The sequence below is a fragment of the Delphinapterus leucas genome, chromosome 4 (assembly GCF_059928025.1).
Source record: "Delphinapterus leucas isolate spDelLeu-1000000601 "Yukka" chromosome 4, BTC_Dleu_Yukka2, whole genome shotgun sequence".
Taxonomy (NCBI): domain Eukaryota; kingdom Metazoa; phylum Chordata; class Mammalia; order Artiodactyla; family Monodontidae; genus Delphinapterus; species Delphinapterus leucas.
Genome location: NC_143132.1, coordinates 134,475,698 through 134,487,982, shown reverse-complemented (window position 1 = coordinate 134,487,982; position 12,285 = coordinate 134,475,698). Strand labels below are relative to the sequence as shown.

The 12,285-nt window shown below is 36.3% G+C and overlaps 1 protein-coding gene across 9 annotated transcripts in view; it reads left to right on the top strand.

Moving 5' to 3' along the window:
- CEP63 (centrosomal protein 63) overlaps window positions 1-12,285 on the top strand; it is a 76,135-nt gene that overhangs the window by 33,474 nt on the left and 30,376 nt on the right. The window lies entirely within an intron of this gene.

Below are 12,285 nucleotides of genomic sequence, written 5' to 3'. Positions count from 1 at the left end.
TCAAAAGGGAAATGAAAATAGAGGGTAGTGAATATTTGTGACCATCTTCTGTGTGCTAGACACTGTCTCAGTGCTTCTTCTAAATGTAGTTATCTAGAATATATAGTTATATGTTATCTGTTTAATACCATGATAATTTGTCAAGGTTGGTAGTTATCTCAGTTTTGTAGAAGAGAGAATTACTGGAGAAGTTAAGAGAGCTAGAGAGAAGCTCTAAAAAAAAATTGTTTTTAAGAAACAATCTGTATTATTTGCTGCTCTAAGTTTCAGTAATATATTGGCTTTTAATCATCCCCCCTGAAATATCAGCAGGCTAGTAAACTACCACAAATGGCTCTGCTGTTAGTGAATCTACTCAGAATGGCAAGAGGGGCCCACAGCAATCTCAAGGAACAAAATTATTTACTAGGCTGCAGCAAGCTATGCAGCCAGAGTGGGCCAGTAAAATCCTGGATGTCTAGACCAGCGTTTTTTGGCCTGAATGCTAAAGCACTGTATAAACATAAATAGCTGTAAGATATTGTAGGCCTCAGATTGGCAAAATAGAAAATTGAGTCCTGGTTTTTAAGTTCTCAATTATTCATCTATGTAGTATGCTTATTGTTGATTGTAGATCCTTTTTTCAAATTACTATTGTGATTACTCAGCATAATTAAAGCTTCATTGTTAGTAAAAATGAGATTTTTATTTACCATAATTTAGCTGGGGCTAGAGTAAGATGCCTTTAAAAAACCAACGTTTGTTTTCCCTACTTAAAGGTATTTGAATTATTCTTCTGATAGTTTTCTTTAAACTAAAACTGCTCTGATTAAGTAAAAAACGTTACTTATATTTCTTTCTCCCTTGTGGTCCTCATTTAAAATTTTTTAAAAAAATGAATTTCTGTATACTCATTACCCAGCAATAATAGTTATCATTTTGCCAATCTTTTAAAAAATTGTGGTAAAAAGCATTAAAACTTACCATCTTAACCATTTTAAAGAGTACAGTAGTGTTAACTATATGCCCCTTGTTGTGTAACAAATCTCTAGAACTTTTTCAGCTTGCAAGACTAAGACTCTTTGAGCAACAACTCATTTTGCCAATTTTGTTTCATCCTTCCCTACTTTTTACTTTTGGCTGGAATATTACAGAGCAAATCACAGACATTGTCTTATTTCCCAACAGATAGGACTTAAAAAAAATAGACATACCAGAGTCACATTAACAGACTAAATAACTTCTTAAATAATTTAATATCTAGTCTGTTCAAATTTCCTGAGTTGTGTGAAATAATGTCTTGGACTCCAGTTAAGGTTGAAACATTGCATTTTGTTGATATGTGAATCACCATTGAACAATAAAGGTAGAAAGTCTTGCAGATTGGATAAATGGATATCAACATCCACACTTCCACTCAATTTAAAAAAAATTTTGATGTAAAGTTTTTTCTTCTGTATTTTTTAACATCTAAAAGTGGAGTTCAGGGCATTCCCTGGTGGTCCAGTGTTTAGGACTGAGTGATTTCACTGCTGTGGGCCCAGGTTCAATCCCTGGTCGGGGAACTAAGATCCCTCAAGCCACATAACCAAAAAAAAAAAAAAAAAAGTGGAGTTCAGAATAACTTCTCACTCTTTGAGTCATATATTTGCTTGATTTTTTTCTTTTAGTCAGCTATTAAAATGACATAATACATGTTCATTTTAGAAAAATGAGAAAATGTAGATGAAATGAGAATTAAATATAACTACTCATAATTCCATCCTTTAGAGATTTACCATGGTTAACATTTGCGTGTAAGTTTCTTCTGACTTTTTCTGTGCTTGTATGCTGTGTACATTGCATTCATGTACATTTGGTAGGAAAAACACTGTATGTGTGTGTATGGGAAGAGAGGAATAGTTGCAAACTTAAAAAATTACTAAGAATGGCAAAATGTTGATAATTGTTGAAGCTAGGTGATGAATATATAGGGGTTCATCATCTTACTCTTTCCATATTGTATACGTTTGAAATTTTCCATAAAACATAATGTGAAAATGTAAATTATATGCTTACAATGTGACAGGCAGTATGCTAAGCACTTTATAATGCAATATTTTATTTAATTTTCACAAGTTAAAAATTTTCCTTTTTAAATACGTGTCAACAAATGTGAGTCATAATGATTGTATAGAAGTTCAATCTACCATTAAATGTCTTCATTTATATAACCAGTCTTTTGTTGTGGAACATATAGTTTTTTTATTTTTTCACTCTTATAAGTAGTGCATGGGTGAACATCCTTATTTAAATATTTAGGAGTATATGTCCATTTATTTTCTCAGGAAATGACCCTAGAAGTGAGATTGTTGCATCAGAGTAGTCATACATTCTTAAAGATTTTAATATATATTGTCAAAGTACTCTTCAAAGGTGCATTGATACACACTTTCACCAGCAGTGTTTGGGAATGTCCATTTCCTCACACTTTCTCAATATCGTCCATTTCCTCCCACTCTCAGTATTGGGCACTATTATTTATTATTTTTTAAAATTTCTCCTACTTTTAGGCTTGTCTTTGTCAATCTGATAGGTGGAAAAAATGGTATCTGATTATTTGTTTTAATTTGTATTTCTTTAATTATGAATGAGATTGAGCATTTTTTTCATCTACTTATGGCTATTTCCATTCTTTTGTAAATTATGTTCTTTTCTTTGCTCTTTTTTTCTGGTTATTTTATTTATCAAAATCTGTTGTAATTTTAATCAGTAGAGATAATATTTTAAACTTTGTTAATTAGGAGAATACTTTCTATAAACTCAGTATATTTTTTCTTTCAGAACAATAAAATAAAAATGTCGAAATGTACAAAGCACTAATCACTCTGACATATTGTGTGGAAGAATGTATAGCAGTTCAAGTCACAATACACTGATTTTCAAAAACCAATATATTTTCTTCTATTTCAATCAAGCATTAGAGCCTGAGACCCAGAAGAGGTCATAATGAAACCTTATCCAACCAAATCAGAACTAAAAAAAAAAAAATTTTAAACCAGTAATGCACTTTTGTAGCCTCTTAGCACAGTTACCAAATGCTGCTTACATACATTCAACATCTAGCTTATTGGCATGATTTTTTATAAAAATGAGAAAATTTTGCAGATATATGATTAGAAGGTACACAGATTACATTACATTAAACACAAAGGCAGTGTGGTCCTTGTAGGAGAAATCAAGTCGGTACCCCCTGGTAGAAATGTTCTATAAAAATGTGTCACATTGAAGCATCAGTGTTTTCAGCCAATTATCTGTCCCTGATGTATTTCCTTGGAGTATATGATCTGTCAGGACTTCAGGTTTCTTAATCCAAAATATCTGACTGAATTTAGGTACATCTGGAAAGCAGCTGAAAGGGTTTCTCCAATAGTCTGACATCACAGAAAGTGGGTTGAGAAATCCCTCTCTTTACCTGAAGACGTGCTTGTTCTACTTCAGGCGTCAACAGCTCACAGAAGAAAAGAAAAAAAAACAATCAAAACTTCCCCTCCCACACAATCCCACACAAGCTAAACAAAAACTACCCCCTCCCCCCATAAAACCCCAGCACCAAAGTGTCAATCATTCCTGGGAAATAGAACATACCCCTTGGATTCTCTGATTTATTAACTGTTCAAACTTGAAGGACAGAAATGACCTTATGTCCTTGTCGGGAGGAAGGAAGACATGTTAATAATGACTGTAGAGCCATTGAGAAAGTGCATTATCTATTACACAATCAACTTAGAGCCCTGTCCTCCAACAGAGGTGGCCACAACTTCATTTAAATTCTTTGCTCATTTTTTTAAGGATATTTATATTTTACTATTTTGAAAGAGCTCTTCCTACATTAAATATATTAACTCTTTGCTGTTTCATTGCAATTGTGTGTGTTTTCCCAGTTTACCTTAATTCTGCTTAGTAATTTTTATGGAAATACAATTGTTTTATAAACAATTGTTTAGAGTGGCTTAATTCTATTAGTTTTTTCTTTAAGGTTTTTATCTTGGTTGTCATACTATAAATCCTTACTAAGCCAAGATTTCTTCTAATGCTTTATAATTTCTTCTTAATATATTTGATCTGAAAATTATTTTGGTATAAGGAATTTGGTAGGAATCTATATTTGTCTTTTTCCAAATGGTTATCGACATAATTTGTTGACTGTTACATTTTGAGAACTTTACAGAATGATTCTAAAATTCATATGGAAGGATAAATGAATGGTACTAGGCAACATTTTTAAAAAGAGTAAAGGTGATGTTTCTTTTATCAAATATTAAAATGTATTAAATTTAAAAGTACAGTTGTTAAACAGCATGACAATTATTAGATGCAAAGACAGAATGATGGTTATTATAAGCATAGGAAAAGATCAGTATAGTCACTAAAACATAAGGTCTTTTCTGTTTAGAGGTCAAAGAGTCACTTGCTCCTTTCCCTCCTGCTCAAATAATATAAGAGTGAAAAGGAAACATTCAGGGAAATCTTAGAGAACATAAGAACATTTGAAAAAAAATTAAAAGTATTAAGCCAACACAGAGTGTAAAAAAAATATTTAGCTTATTCATAGTATGTGAGAAAAGTAAAGGCTGCATTGTATATGTTTTCCTTTTGAAATATTTAGATGAGCTATGTGATATTGTTCAAGTTAGTTTTAGATCCTCTGTTCAATTATATATGTATATTTATAGGTTTGAATATATGTTATATTTTTAAAAGCACCATTTTCCTTATGAGGAAAAGATGATCCTAACTCAAATATTAATCTGTTGTCTTGGTAGAATTATCACAGAGTTAATTGAATTGGCTCAGACCTACTGTTTAAAAGTTTATGGTGACAGAGACACAACAGTGATAAGAAGGTCTTACTGGGAGCTGTACTGTTAATGGGCTGGCTCTTCAAGCTGCTACTTAGTGGAAATACCGCAGAGCTGTGGCCTGCACTGACACATTTGGAGTTGACTCTGATGGGGAGCTTTGTAAAAATTGATGCCTGCAGTGGCCATAACTTCATGTTGAGATCCTTTGGAAAATAAATAACCCTGTTGCTTTGTATCATATTCTTCTCAGTAATCTCACTATATGGAAAAGTTATTTTCTTGAAGTCCCAGGATTACATACCACAAAGCCAGGGTAGGATTTGTGTTCAACCCCCAATCCCCAGCGCTTCCAAACTATTTTCACACTCTTGCTGCCCACCCTCGGTTTTTGTTTTTATCTCCGTGACATAAATTTCTTTCTTAATTATTTCTTTACTTTTAACCACCTCTGTTGTGATTTATGTTGTTGAAATAATTCTACCCACTCCACTAGAATAGTTAGGATGCTATATATTATATTAATAAGAGGAAACTCTGGTTTCTGGTTCAAAAAATTAGTGGCAGTGGTTAGTGGGAAAAAAAGGTTTAAAAATATATTAGCCTTAAGATACCTCTAACACCAGGTATTTAAGAGAAATAATCATTATTTTATAACGTTTATATTTTTATTTCTGACTCTCTTCATATTGGAAAGAGGTAGTCTTGAGATATTGTAGTGTAGCTTTGTCCAATAGAAATGAGTCACCTATGTATAAAATTTTCTAGCAGTCACATTAAAAAAGTAAAAAGAAACAAAATATATTCTGTTTATCTGAGTTTGTCAAAAATATTATTACATTCTCGTTTTTAAAAAATTGAGTCTTTGAAATTCAGTGTGTACTTCACGCTTTGAGTACATCTCAGTTTGGACTAACCACGATGCAGGTGCTCAGTGGCTACATGTGGCTAGTGACTGCTGTATTGGCCTAGTGTATTCATTCTAGTTAATGAAAATTTAGAATTTGTTCTTGCAATAATTATGTAATTTTCACTATGCTTAAAAATGGTGTATTTGTATGTGATTGAAATATTGAATAATTAAAGATAGGCTATGCCTGCCCACAACAGTCATGGCCAGGCTTTACAGTCAGCTGGCCTGGGGACCAATCGCACCTACCAGTATGCCTGCAGTAATTGTGGTCCAACCAAAACAGGAGGGCACACCCACACAGGGGATACCCCCGGAGCCCTTGGCTGAAGATGTAGCTGATATACCTCATACATAGAAACAAACATAGAGTTAGGCAAACACAGAGGAGACAAAGGAATATCTTCCAGATGAAAGCTAAGACCAAACCTCAGGGAAAGAAAACTATATGAAGCAGAGATAAGCAATTTAACAGATAAAGAGTTCAAAGTAATAGTCATAAAGAGTCTCCAAACTTGGGACAAGAGTGGATGAACTCAGTAAGAGCTCAAAGTGATAGAAAATATAAAGATCCAGTCAGAACTGAAGAATACAATAACTGAAATGAAAAATGCACTAGAGGGGATCAAAAGCAGATTAGAGAATGTAAAAGAATGGATCAGCAATCTGGAAGACAGGGTAGTAGAAATTATCCAGTCAAAACAGCAAAAAGAACAAAGGATTTTAAAAAATGAGGATAGTTTAAGGGATCCCTGAGATAACATCAAGCATACTATCATTGGCATTATAGGGGTCCTGGAAGGAGAAGAGAGAGAGAAAGGGTCAGAAAGCCTATTTGAAGAAATAATGACTGAAAACTTCCGTAACCTGGTGAAGGAAACAGGCATGAAAGTCCAGGAAGCCCAGGAGTTCCAAACAAGATGAATCCAAAGAGGCTCACATAAAGACACAATATAATTAGATGTTAAAAGTTAAAAATAAAGAGAATGTTAAAAGCATCGACACGTGTGCGCACGCACACACACACAGGAGCTAGTTACGTAAGAAGGAATCTCCCATAGGTTGTCAGCTGATTTTTAAGCAGAAACTTTACAGGCCAGGAGGGACTGGCATGATATATTCAAAGTGCTGAAAGAAAAAAACTTAACAACCAAGAGTACTCTAACTGACAAGGTTAGAGCTTCGAAGGCTCAGAGGAGAGTACAGCAGCTGGCTTGTGGCAGGCAGAACAGAGAGAGAGCAACACAGACAATCCTGGCCACCTCACTACTCCCCAGCTGGAGACATGTATCTGATGGTGCACATGGGGGCTGGGTGCTGAAACTTGGGCTTCAGAGGACAGACCTGGGGAGAGGACTGGGGTTGGCTGCATGGAGATAGCCTGAAGGGGCTGGAGTGTTGGCCAGGCCACAACTGGGAGTGTATGCAGGACAGCCCAGGTCCACTTTAGAAGCCCCATGGTTAACATGCATGCAAAGGGATACGTGGGACCCCACAGTGGGAACCTCATTTTCAGTGTGCTTGCAGTGGGTATGGCTCTGCTTCTATGAGCTCTGGGAGTGTGCAGTTGCGGGAGGGTTGCCCACACATGGAAGCCCACACATGGAAGCGGGGCTGGAATTTGAGCAGATCCCCAGGGGCCACATGACTTTAGAAGCAGGGCTGAAATCTGAGCCATGTCTGGTGGCTTTGCAACTTAAGTGGATTTACGCTGAGGTGCCTTTGTAAGCTCATTGTTATCAGGACATCAGAGCAGATTACTGTGCTCCTGTGGTTGGGGTGGGTCTGGAGTTAGCAGCTGTGGGCTTTGTGGGCAGGCACTCGTGGAGCCAGGGCCAGGGTCTGCACTGATACTGTAGCTCCCATGGTGGGTCCAGGTGCACAACTACTCGTGACTATGGTGGGTCCCAGTGCCTGATATAAGTAGATCTGTGCCAGTGGATCTGTGCTGGTGACTTTGTGAGCACAGTGCCTGAGGACACCTGGTCCTACATTCCCACAGCTGAGGTGGGCCTGAAGGCAGTGTCAACAGCAGTGTACTTTGTGAGCATGCACAATGGGTGATGGACAACACCACAGAGCATACTTCCTGGTGGACAGCTCCTGTGGAGGAATACTCAGTGACTCCTCTCCCAGTGGAAGTTCTCCAGTCCCACCTACCCCACACTGAAGCTCACAAATAGATCTGGGGGCTTCTACTCCAACAACTGGGGAGAGACCCTGTTCCTGACAGGGCTTTGACAACCACAGAGCAAAGAGGAGGTGGCCCCGCTCAACATCCAGTGCAGGCTCTGGTCACTACAACAGCAATCACACCCTGTATCAAGGGGATAACAGCCAGCACACCCTGAGGAAAGACATGGCAGGCACCCATTCTAAAAAAAAAACCCTTGCACCAAAAACATTAGACTCACGCAGGCCACACAGGGATGCTCTCATATAAAAACAGCCCTTCAAGACCACAGTAGATAACTATTTCTCCTAAATTTATAGAGTCAGAGAAATATAAGGATAATGGAGAAGCAGAGGAACCACTCCCAATTAAAAGAACAAGAGAAATCCCCTGAAAGAATAAACAATGAAACAGATCTCTCCAATCTACCAGACCCCAAGTTCAAAAAGGAGGTGATAAAAATACTGAAGGAATTAAGAAAGGCTATCAATAGAAATGTAGATCACTGTAACAAGGTACTAGAAACTATAAAGAGGAGCCAATTAAAATTAGAAAACTCATTTGCCAAGATGAGAGCTGAACTAAAGGCAATAAATAGCAAACTAAATAATGCAGAAAAATGAATAAGTGATCTGAAAGATAGAATAATGGAAATCACCCAATCAGAACAGCAGACAGAAAGACAAATGAAAAAAAAATGAAAGCAATGCATGAGACCTATGGGGTAATATAAAGCATCCCAACCAATGCATAATACAGATCCCAGAAGGAGAAGAAAGAGAAAAGGGTATCGAAAGTTTATTTGAAAAAATTATGGCTGAAAACTTTCCAAATAGAAAAGAAGCAAGAATCTATAGGGAAGAGAAAATCACAATTGGAAAGCAAATCACTTAAATAAGCCAGTACATAGGTTAAAATTTTTTAGTGTGTGTGAAAGTGATGATAACTACAATGAACAGCAGAAGGATAAACATGAAGATATAAAAGAGGACATCAGAATCATAAGGTGTCGGGGAGGGGAGTAAGAAAATGTAGATTTTTTTTTCAAGAATGTGTTTAAGCCTATATGACTATCAGTCTAAAACAAGTATATATAGTAGTGGGTTAATGTACTTGAAAAACGGGTAACAGCAAATAAAAAGCATACAGTAGATTCATAAAAACCAAACAGAAGAGAACTCAAGTATAATACAAAAGAAAACCATCAAACCACAAAAGGAAAAACAAAAAGAGAGGAACAAAGAAGAAATACAAAATCAACTGGAAAATAAGTTTTAAGATGGCAGTAAATACATATCAATCAATAATTACTTTAAATGTTAGTGAACTAAATATTCCAGTCAAAAGACAGAGTGTCAGACTGGATAATAAAACAAGAGCCTACAGTATGCTGCCTACAAAAGACCCACTTTAGGGTGAAGGACGCACATAGATTGAAAGTGAGAGGATGGAAGAAGATATTTCATGCAAACAGAATGACAAGAAAGCAGACGTAACAATACTCAGACAAAATTTAAAGGTCATAAAGATACTATATAATGATAAAAAGATAAATACAAGAAGAAGTTATTACACTCGTTAACATATATGCACCCAATATAGGAGCACCTAAATACATAAATACTAACGGACATAAAGGGAGAAATTGACAGGAATGTAATAATAGTAGGAGACTTTAACACCCCACTTATATCAATGGACAAGTCTTCCAGACAGAAAATCAATAAGGCAACAGAGACCCTAATTGACACAATAGAACAGTTAGACTTAATTGACATTTTCAGGACATTTCATCCAGAAAAAAAAAAAAAAAAGACTTAAAATACAAACTTTTCAACTGCACATGTAACATTCTCTAGGATAGACCACATACTAGGATGCAAAACAAGTCTCAGCAAATTTAAGAGAATAGAAGTTATTTCAAGCATCTTTTCTGATCACAATGGCATGAAACTAGAAATCAACCACAGAAAGAGAAACGAGAAAAAGAAAAAGCGATTATGTGGAGACTAAACAACATGCTACTAAAAAAACACTGGGTCAGTGATGAAATCAAAGAGGAAATTTAAAAATACCTTGAGACAAATGAAAATGAAAACACAAACATGTGAAATCCTTGGGATGCAGCAAAAGCAGTTCTTAGAGGGAAGTTCATAGTGATACAGGCCTTCCTCAAAAAATGAGAAAAATCTCAAACAACCTAACCTACCACCTAATAGAATTAGAAAAAGAAGAACAAACAAAACCTAAAGTCAAAAGGAAGGAAATAATAAAGATCAGAGAGGAAATAAATAAAATAGAGATTAAAAAAAACAATAGAAAAATAATAAAACCAAGAGCTGGTTTTCTGAAAGGGTAAACAAAATCAATAGACCTCTTGCCAGGCTCACCAAGAAGAAAAGAGAGAGGACCCAAATAAATAATATAATGTAAGAAATGAAGGAGGAGAAGTAACCAATACTGCAGAAATACCAAAAAAAACCCTCTAAGGTAAATACTGTGAACAATTATATGCTAACATATTAGACCACCTAGAAGAAATGGACAAGTTTCTAGAAACATACAGCCCACCAAAACTGAATCAAGAAGAAATAGATAATTTGAAAACCCTGATCACTAGAAGTGAAATAGAATCTGTAATAAGCAAAAAAACAAAAACACCCTGCAAACAAATGTCCAGGACTGGATGCCTTCAATGGGGAATCTACCAGACATACAAAGAAGAACTTATATCGATTTTTCTCAAACTATTCCAAAATAGAGGAGGCAACACTCCCAAAGTCATTCTGTGAAGCCATTATCACCCCAATACCAAAACCAAAGACAGTACCAAAAAGAAAATTACAGGCCAATATCTTTGATGAATATAGATGCAGATATCCTCAATAAAGTATTAGCAAGCCGAATCCACCAACACATAAAAAAGGTGATACACCACAGTCATGTTGGATTCATCCCAGGGTCACAAGGATGGTTCAGCATATGCAAATCAATCAATGTGATACACCACATCAGCAAAAGAGAAGACAAAAACCACAGAATCATCTCAATAGGTGCAGAAAAAGCATTTGATAAAATTCAATACCCATTCATGATAAGGACTCTTACCAAAGTGGGTATAGAAGGAACATATTTCTATATAATAAAAGCTATTTATGACAAACCCACAGCCAATATAATACTCAATGGTGAAAAGCTGAAAGCCTTCCTGCCAAAATCTGGAACAAGATAAGGATGCCCACTGTCACCACTCCTATTCATATAGTACTGGAAGTCATAGTCAAAGCAGTCAGACAAGAAAAAGAAATAAAAGATATTCAAATTGGGAGGGAAGAGGTAAAATTGTCATTATATGCAGATGACACAATACTATATATAGAAAGCCCTAAAGACTCCACACAAAAACTACTAGAACTGATAAACAAATTCAGCAAGGTAGCAGGGTACAAGATTAACATACAGAAACTTGCCACGTTTCTTTACACTAACAATGAAATATCAGAAAGGGGAAGTAAAAAAAAAAAAAACCCTTTAAAAATTGTATCCAAAAAAATAAAATACTTACAGATAAACCTGACCAAGGAAATGAATGACTTATTTTCTGAGAACTATAAAACTTTGATAAAGGAAATTGAAGGTGATCAAAAAAATGGGAAGGTATCCCAGGCTCTTGGATTGGAAGAATTAATATTGTTAAAATGGCCATACTACCCAAAGCAGTCTACAGATTTCATGCTATCTCTATGAAATTACCCGTGACATTTTTCACAGAACTAGAACAAATAGTCCTAAAATATATGTGGAACCATAAAAGACCCAGAATTGCCAAAGCAGTGTTGAGGGAAAAGAGCAAAGCTGGAGCCATAACCCTCCCAGACTTCAGGCAATATGACAAAGCTACAGTAATCAAAACAGTGTGGGGCTTCCCTGGTGGCGCAGTTGGTTTTGAGTCCGCCTGCTGATGCAGGGGACGTGGGTTCGTGCCCCGGTCCAGGAGGGTCCCACGTGCTGCGGAGCGGCTGGGACCGTGAGCCATGGCCACTGAGCCTGCGCGTCCGGAGCGCTCCGCAACGGGAGAGGCCACAGCAGTGAGAGGCCCGTGTACCGCCAAAAAACAAAAAAAAGTGTGGTATTGGCACTAAAAAGGACATATGGATCAATGGAACAGAATAGAGAACCCAGAAATAAACCTCACACACCCACAATCAGTTAATCTTTGTTAAAGGAGGCAAGAATATACAGTGGAGAAAAGACAGTCTCTTCAGCAGCTGGTGTTGGGAAAGTTGGGCAGCTGCAGGTAAATCAATGAAGTTAGAATACCCCCTCACACCATACACAAAAGTAAACTCACAGTGGCTTAAAGATTTAAATATAAGAAAATG